Below are 10182 nucleotides of genomic sequence, written 5' to 3' on the forward strand. Positions count from 1 at the left end.
TAATTACTATGAATTTCTAAAGATTTTCTTATTTTTTGGATTTATTTTATTTACAAAAAATGATATATGACGTCAGCATGATGTCACAGTGACATCAGCAGGTCAACAGACGGCTGGCCAGGTCAAACCTGACCTGTGGGTCTAGTAGGACCCACATGTCAGCCGCTGTTAGTCTAACAGTGCATTAAACTAACAAACCTAGGTTAATTAGCTACTGGACCCCACCTGTCATAGACTAGTTAGCTAAACTAATTAGTTTTAAATATTAAAACAATTTAATTAGTTTAATTCGCAGTGGGGCCCGCATGTCAGTGCCATCTGGGCCATCAGGGCCCACTGGTTAGCGACCCAGGGGCGGGGCCCATTGAGCCACATCGGGTCAGCGCCGGAGAGAGCTCCGGCGAGCCTCTCCCGCGGCGGCCCTTCGCCGGAGACGGCCGGAAAACGAGCACAGGGCTCCGTTTCACACCCAGCTAGGTGCGTTTGAACGCAGACGGTGTCGCGCGTCGAGTGGTGGCGGTAGCGCGGCCGGACTTGGCCGGAATCGTCGCCAGCGATGAGCAGAGGCGGGGGCGTGTACGGGTGCACGACGGAAACGGCGCTACGGGACATCGTTTTTAGCGCGGCCGGGCTCGTTCGAACGAGAAGACGACGGCGAGGCGATCTGGGGTGGTGGCAGAGGCTGCGGAGGTCAGGGACGTCGACGGCGAGCGGCGAGGCGGATGCCGGACTTTGGCCGTCGTCGGGAACGGGGCTGGGGTGCGCTTGCGGGCAACCCAAGCGGCTAGACGAGGCCTACGCGGTGCAGTGAGCGCGATGGTGGCACGCACGGGACCCTATGGTCGCCATGGCTACGCCGGCGACGAGCTCGCACGGAACCGCGTTCGGGCTCGACGTGAAGGAGGGGCTACGACGGCGGAAAGGTTCGGGAAAGAGAGGGGAAAGATGCGGTGGCTCACCGGGAGCCGTAGGGAGGTGGCAGTGTGCTCGGGGAGGACCAACGGCGGTGAATCGGCGCCGGAGACGAAGACAGCCGTAGGAGGAAGAAGGGGTCGTCGGGCTCGCGGTGGTGGCTCCCTTCTCACTCCGGTTGGTGCAGAGGGTGTAGCCGAGGACGACGCGTCTCGTGGTCGTGCTGGCGAGGCGCGGGGTGGCCGGTGGCTGTGGTGACGACGGAGAATGGCGGCGATGGCGCTCGGAGGAGAGGGAGAGAGCTCGAGATGGGGGGATAGGGACTGGCGCGAGTGGGGGCGGCAGGGCAAGTGGGAGGGGAGAGGGGAGCCCGAGGCGTCGGGGCTTTATCCTCTCCCGGCGAGGCCGGCGAGGTGGTTGGACGGCGACGGACGCGCTCTGCCCCGCTCGGTCGGTGGAGCACTGTGCGGGGAAGGAGGCGACCAGGGGGGAATAGGGGGGAGTGGGCCGGCCTGCTGGAGTGGGTTAGGTGGGCCGGCCTAGGTGGGTTTGGTCCAGGGAGGAGTTTGCTCTCTCTCTCTCTCTCCCTTTTCTATCTTTTTTTTAACTTTCAGCTTTAGCTATTTTAGGCCATTTAGACACATTGGAAAAAGTTGGTTCACCACCAATATTACCAGAAGAATATTATCCACATGATGAACATTTTAGTTTTCATGTTTGAGCAATTTTGAAATTCACCTAGAATTTGAATTTGAATTCAACTAGAATAATGAAAGAGATAGAAGACAATGATGACCAAACACTGTAGCATCATTACACCGGGGTGTTACAGCCTGGCTCGCGAGAAACTGTCGCAGCGTTTTCAGCAAGACGGGCCCATAAGTGCTTTAAGTTCCGTGCTATGCAGGCCCAACAGTGTATACAAGTAACCAAACAGACCGAATTTTTTCCGTGCAGGCCTAGTCGAGGTGTATGCAGACAACTAAACACGTCCATAAAAATGAGACATGTATGTAGCCATGATGATATTGGTGGACGTGCTTTTCTTTTCATATATACATGCCAGGCTTGTCCGCATCCGTTTGGGAATTCGAAGGAAGAGATGAATGGAGAAAAGGTAATATCACTGATAGTTATAGAACTTGCGCTCGATGTTTCGTTTGATATTAAAATTTATAAAATACGGATTTATGATCATCTAACTTGTTGTTTGGTGTAAATATGGTTCCTTTCTACTGTAACTGGACGTACACCCTGCATGCATGACAGCGGCCCATATGTTAGGAGTAAAAAAAAATCAAATAACTCCTTAGATTTTTTTTAATTACACAAAAAAGTCAAAGCGAGACTCATTTATCAGTAACAGTATTGAGGAATGATAGGAGGGCAAGGGATTCGAATGCCACCCAACCAAACACGCCTTAGGTGAACCGCCACGCCAAAAGACACTTGTTGCATCAGAAGGTAACTACGTTCAATAACTCTTCATTTGGAGCTCCTGAGTCTACCAGCTCAAATGGGCTATAAGAATCAACGAAGACCATTTTGCACCTTCGATTTTTTTTAGAAATTTGTATGTAAATTATGATCTAAGTAATGAAAAATATTTAGGGATTATAAAAATGTTTGTATAATTTAAATTAATCCAAATATTTGTAAAATTATAATTAAAAATACTATACAAAAACTGTACTGCTCATAGATGAGCAAATGTTTTGACATAAACATAAGGGAGCCGCTAGGTCTCGGACCCACGAGGGCACGATCAAAGACACCCTTCACGCTCTATTATCTATACATACAAAAGATGATTAGTAAATCAATTGTTTCAATATAAGCCTGAGTACTGTATAAAAAATAATTAGTAAAATGTAAGTAATAAAACTATGTTCAAATATTTGTGTGTTAAAAATAGTATACATAAAAACAATGATTAATAAATAAAACATTTAAATATAAACCTATGTATTATATTAGACACAATTGAATATTCATACCAACAATTTCAATTTTAAATTATGAATATGAAATTACATGGAAATTGAACTATACAAATATGCATATAACTATTGAAATGTTTGTATAATTAAAATAATATTTTGGAATTGTAATTTTATAAATATTTATTTATTTTAAATTATGCAAACATTCTTCATAATTTATAAATATTATTTTACATATATAAATATTGTTAAAATAATATACATGAACAGTTTTGAAATTAAGTTATTTCGTTTGTATTAACAATATTTATAACATGAGTAAATAAAAATTATTTCAAACGCGCAAAATGGCTCCACTGATCATAGCTCATTCGAACTGGCAGGCCAGGTGTTTCAGTCGAAGATTTGTATAAATTAGTTATTCCTTAAATTAATGTGGTTGGCTTGTTGGTTTACCTGGTGTGCGCGCTATCAGAAAGTCGGGGGCTCGAATCCAGCCCCCCTCAAAACAATATTTATCATTTTTTGCTTGTACTGTTTGACTAACAAGTAGGTCTTACTTAGGCTTTTTTGGGTAATTAAAATAATCTAGACAGTTCACTGGAAAATTTTACTCCTAGCAACAGATATGTGGACTGCTAGCATGCCATGCAGGCAGAATGTACGCCTGGATACAGTAGAAAGCACCATATTTACACCAAACAAGTTAGATGATCACAAATCTTTATTTTACAAGTTTTAGCACCAAACCGAACATCCAACGCTAGTTCTATGACCGCTAGTGATATTACCTCAATGGAGAACGTACTATGCAGTGCAACCAGTCAATATGTGCACCGAATGCGGTCATATTACCTCAATGGATAGACCGATTTTAAGATGTTGGATAGAAAACCGAGGGATAAGACTTGACCTGAAGATGGGCTGCTGATGCATTCACATAAATATCTAAACAGATCCGAAGCCCACCCCTATAGTCTGACCATTTTGCTATAAGATATCACTTTTCATTAAAAATCTTTGGAAATTACATTTACATCCCTGTCTCTTCTACCATCTTGTCCATCGCTTTTCTATCCAATGCTCGAAACCACCTGGGTGCATAGATTACCCTGTTTGACATGATATATTCTTGAGATGAAGGGGTTGTTTCGCTCGCATTGTCACTTGCATGAGGTCTCAGGTGCCAACAGAGTCTGCCCTGCCTCATGTTGTCTGCACCGAGCCAAGCCAAGTCAATGCCACAACCAAACAACGAGGAGAAGTAAGGCCTTGTAGAAAATTAGGTGGGGGTTGATAGATTTGCATGCACACATTTGGTTGTGGCGGTGTGTTGTATGCCATGTGAGATAGTCATGCAATGTGTAAAAGGATTTTTCTCGACTCATGTTGTGTGATTGCCTGCATGAGAAGAAACCGTCTATCCGGTTGTTGCGCTAGAGCCATGTTTTAAGCTGCTTTGAGTACCATGGTAGCCAAAACACTAGGATGCGCAGATTTCTAGCAACTAAAAAAAGTGAAAGATCTCGTTTTGTTTCTTGTCTATCAACTTTTCTACGGCCATTCTACTTTTCTAACACAACCAAAAAACCCTGAAGCATATCGAGCGAGACTGCGAGCCTCTCCATTAGAGCTCATGTTTTCAGGCTGGAACTACGCCGACTCAAACTGATGGGCTCTCCACTTGATCTTCATCAGAACAAAGTTGTAGGATCCAATGAAGTGTCTCTTTAGATTATTGATAATCTCAAGGAAATCTAATGCACCATGTGCCTTGCGCCAAGGTACTTTGACCATGTTGTCTTTCCATTGTACTGTCTATTTTTTCTTCATAATATTCATTTATAAGTTGCTCTATGGGCGTTTTTTTAAAGTTAACTCCTCAAACAATCACTTGAAATTTAACTTCTCAAATTATAAGGAGTTATAGGTTTTTGCACCTAGCCCTTTTCTGAAATTTATGATTAGTTTATCTTAAAATTTAGGGTCAAATATCCTTTTCAAATCTTTTCAGGGGGTGCAAACCACCTACCTTATATATTCGAAGAGCTGGGGCTCGAGCATTGTTGGTTGTTGTAAAATGCAGCTTGAATTTCTTATGGCCGTCCACACAATTTGGATAAAATATTCTTAGATTAAACTTGTTTTGTTCTAGATTACTCGATAGTCATCCGGTGCTCTGATTGGCCCTAGCCGCCTTTACGACGGGTAACATATTTGCCTTTACAGGGACCGATTTAGACTGCTAAACACTCATACAATGCAACACCATATTAGATAGTAGGTCTAGTATAAGAGCGGACACACAACCACTCCACATACACACATAGCAACCATCATATTTAAGTGTAGCTCTTGCAAGTGCTACATGCATATACGTCGAGCAACTGTGTGTACTTGAATTTCTCATCCCACAATTATTAGCTTCCTATCACCTAGTCTCCTAACAATATAGGCATGTATAGTCATTTATGTTAACAATCATCTTTGACAAGGGAAGGGCTCCCTGCGGGCAGCAAACCCGCACTTGTGATTATTATGGAAATAATCCATAGGTTTTGTAGCATGACATGATACCTCTCTCACCGGGATACTAGGGTGTACACCACAATTTCTCGCCATAGAAAAAGTTAGCCCGAAGGCATTCCAAGATCTGAGGTAGGTCCCACACTCCCACTTGTGTGCAAGAGGAGAAAAACAAAAGATAAATTTTAATAACTATACCTTGAAAAGTATTTTGAGACGTTTATGTATTCCCACACATTTTAAAACGCCTTTTAATAACTACCATGTTGTAGTGCAATCAAGCAAGCAAAGATATATGTTCTGAAGAGGTTGTAGTGCTTACTACACCTGAACGATTTTGCTTTGGTGGGACATAGGTTCATTTGGAGATTGAAGATGCCAAATCAGATAAATATTTTCTTGTGGTTGATGCTGAAAAGCAACTTTTTGATCAAAGATAATCTACTAAAGAGAGGGTTGACGTTAATGACAAGTGCCACTTTTGTAGCCTCACATTGAGCATCTATTCTTCAAATGCAATCTATGTTGAGTTGGCAGATAAGGGTATGTGCTTTCAACTTGGCTATGCCTCCTGATAATGTTGAGGACCTAGTTGGAGATTGAGGTCTAACTTTCCCAAAGAATTTGAGGACTCTGGTGGTAGCAGGAGGGTCACTATTTGCCAGACCATGTGGATAACCTGAAACAAAGTCATCTTGCTGTTGTGATTATTAACATGTGTCAATACCATACTAGTTGGAGCATTCTGCTGAAAGAACAAGATTGAGGAAAACTGAGGAGGAATGCATGAATATCAAGGTGGTGCTGGAGAAAGTATGCGCCAGGGGTCATGGTTATGTAAATGTGATACAGGCAATTAATAGTAACCACCTTTCAACTTCCCTTTTTTGTTTAAGTTTTATTATGTGGACGGATTGGTGAATTACAAAAGGAAGGAACATGCATAGTAAAAATGTGTTTAAATTGCGCTATTTGATGTGATGTTGCATGGTTGCTTGTGCAAACGACCTTGGTAACTCTCTTTAGTTTGTTCTAATAATTTTCCATTTCCATGTACTCAAAACTTGTAAGATGGCTGACAAGCAACATGATCAAACTTCTACAAAGACGATTTGCGGATTAATCAACAGGCAACAACACATTATGTGTAGTGTTGTTGGTCAACAGACTATTTTATAGTGCCATCACGTACGTAAGTAATAAAATATAAATACATTATTGTGAAATTTTGATTGGTGGTGGTGGGGGGGATCCTTGGCCCTGATACGTTCATTTTTCATCATGCTTTTATATCGATATTTATTGCATTATGGGTTGTTATTACACATTATGTCACAATACTTATGCATATTCCCTCTTATTTTACAAGGTTTACATGAAGAGGGGGAATGCCGGCAGCTGGAATTCTGGGCTGGAAAAAGAGCAAATATTAGAGACCTATTCTGCACATCTCCAAAAGTCCTGAAACTTCACAGGAGCACATTTCAGAATATATAAAAAATATTGGGCGAAAGAAGTACCAGAGGGGGGCCACCCATCGTCCACGAGGGTGGGGGTGCGCCCAGGGGCGCGCCCCCTGCCTCGTGGACCCCCTGGCAGCCCTTTGATGCCCATCTTTGGCTATATGGAGTCTTTCATCGAGGAAAAAAAATCATAAGCAAGCTCACGGGACGAAACTCCGCCGCCACGAGGCGGAACCTATCTAGGGCTCCGGCGGAGCTGTTCTGCCGGGAAAACTTCCCTTCGTGAGGGGGAAATCATTACCATTGTCATCACCAATGATCCTCTCATCGGGAGGGGTCAATCTCCATCAACATCTTCACCAACACCATCTCATCTCAAACCCTAGTTCATCTCTTGTATCCAGTCTTTGTCTCAAAACCTCAGATTGGTACCTGTGGGTTGCTAGTAGTGTTGATTACTCCTTGTAGTAGATGCTAGTTGGTTTATTCGGTGGAAGATCATATGTTCAGATCCATTATGCATATTAATACCCCTCTAATTATGAACATGAATATGATTTGTGAGTAGTTATGTTTGTTCCTAAGTACATGGGAGAAGTCTTGCTATAAGTAGTCATGTGAATTTGATATTCGTTAGATATTTTGATGAGATGTATGTTGTCTTTCCTCTAGTGGTGTCATGTGAACGTTGACTACATGACACTTCACCATTGTTTGGGCCTAGAGGAAGGCATTGGGAAGTAATAAGTAGATGATGGGTTGCTAGAGTGACAGAAGCTTAAACCCTAGTTTATGAGTTGCTTCGTAAGGGGCTGATTTGGATCCATCTGTTCCATGCTATGGTTAGGTTTACCTTAATACTTCTGTTGTAGTTGTGGATGCTTGCAATAGGGGTTAATCATAAGTGGGATGCTTGTTCAAGGAAGAATAGTACCCAAGCACCAGTCCAACCACATATCAAATTATCAAAGTACCGAATGCGAATCATATGAACGTGATGAAAACTAGCTTAACGATAATTCCCATGTGTCCTCGGGAGCGCTTTACTTTATATAAGAGTTTGTCCAGGCTTGTCCTTTGTCGTGTCCTTTATATAAGATGCCGTGTCCTAAGGACATTAAAGGTATAAGAAGATTCCTTGGTCATGCTGGTTTTTATAGGAGGTTCATTAAGGACTTCTCTAAAATTTCTCGGCCTTTGACTAATCTCTTACAAAAAGATGTTCCTTTTGTCTTTGATGATGATTGTGTAGAAGCATTTGAAATACTTAAGAAAGCTTTGATTTCTGCATCTATTGTTCAACCTCCCGATTGGAATTTACCATTTGAAATTATGTGTGATGCTAGTGATTATGCTGTAGGGGCTATTTTAGGACAAATAGTTGATAAGAAATTAAATGTTATTCAATATGCTAGTAAAACTCTAGACAGTGCTCAAAGAAATTATGCTACTACCGAAAAATAATTATGTGTGATTCTAAAGTAACTGTTCACACTGATCATGCTGCTATTAAATATCTAATGGAAAAGAAAGATACTAAACCTAGACTTATTAGATGGGTTCTCTTGCTACAATAATTTGATTTGCATATTATTGATAGAAAGGGAGCTAAGAACCCCGTTGCAGACAAATTGTCTAGGTTAGAGAATTTTCTTGATGGCGCACTACTTATTGATGATAGCTTTCCTGATGAATAATTAGCTATCATAAATGCCTCTCGTACTGCTCCATGGTATGCTGATTATGCTAATTATATTGTTGCTAAATTTATACCGCTTAGTTTCACATACCAACAAAAGAAAAAGTTCTTTTATGATTCAAGACATTACTTTTGGGATAACCCACATCTTTATAAAGGAGTAGATGGTGTTATTAGACGTTGTGTACCTGAGCATGAACAAGAACAGATCCTACGCAAGTGCCACTCCAAAACTTATGGAGGACACCACGCGGGAGATAGAACTGCACATAAGGTATTGCAATCCGGTTTTTATTGGCCTACTCTCTTTAAGGATGACCGTAAGTTTGTCCTATCTTGTGATGAATGTCAAAGAATTGGTAATATTATTAGACGTCAAGAAATGCCTATGAACTATTCACTTGTTATTAAACCGTTTGATGTTTGGGCCTTTGATTATATGGGACCTTTTCCTGCCTCTAATGGATATACACATATTTTAGTTGCTGTTGATTGCGTTACTAAGTGGGTAGAAGCTATTCCAACTAGTAGTGCTGATCATAACACTTCTATTAAAATGCTTAAAGAAGTTAATTTTTCTGAGGTTTGGAGTCCCTAGTGTTTGGTTCTATGGTAGGGTGCGTCGACTGCAAATTAAATTTTTTCTACGCGCAGAACAACCAAGAACATGCTACGAGAGATGGATCATAGTTCGTTATCACTAGACACGCAGTGCCGTGCAGCGGAAGAAGAGTTGGGGCAGCGCGTCCGCGTGGATCGTCTCCTCCTCGTCCGATCTCCCTCGTAAAGCTGGTAGTCGGTTCCCACGTACAGGTTCGCCAGAGCGGCGCAAGTGCACCGCCTCTAACGGTATCCGCCCGTGCAGGAGGAACGTCGTGCGGCGAACTGCTAGGTCCGATCACTGAACCGGCAGCGAGTGGAGGTGTCTATTCGCAACACATGCAAACCCTAGTGAAAGCGTCGAAGCGATTAACCGCGTGAGTGTGCGGCACCACCACTTTATATAGGCGTTCGTCCCGGGCTCAACACTTGGGCCTCGCACGGATCCTAAAGCCCATAAGTCTACTCGACCACAATCCGAATACAACTCGCATCACATCCGACCAGTGTCCTCGGATCCGACCTCGTAGGTTCCTTTCCTTAAGCGCGCGACCCCTTAGGTTCAAGCCGGCTTGGTCGCAGTTCGGATCACCTCCGAACTGCACAGTTGGTAGCGGCCTCTAGCAAGGTATGCCGAACACCAAACAGACTACGAAGCTGGTTAGGCGAACCTGTACATCATACTTCCATTCCTTTTGCCACACGATATATGTTGTCGGGCTCAAGGCGAGTCTGTCATCCTTGTGCTAGCCCGACCTCTTTCTCTTTCCAGTGATGTCGACCACAAACCGGATTATATCATAATCCTTGTCGCATGGCCATGCTTATCCTGGTCGGATCACACGAGGGGCCCAGAGTATATCTCTCCTGAACGGAGGGGCAAATCCCATCTTGCTCGACCACGTCTCGCAGCATGGTTCTGGACAAACCCGAAGCCTACCATTATAACTACCCAGTTACGGAGTAGCGTTTGGTCGGTCCAAAGCAAGTCTGTCACCATCCCGAGTACATGCGTCAGCTCAGGTCTTAGGACATAGAA

Source organism: Triticum urartu, chromosome 1 (assembly GCF_003073215.2).
Source record: "Triticum urartu cultivar G1812 chromosome 1, Tu2.1, whole genome shotgun sequence".
NCBI lineage: Eukaryota > Viridiplantae > Streptophyta > Magnoliopsida > Poales > Poaceae > Triticum > Triticum urartu.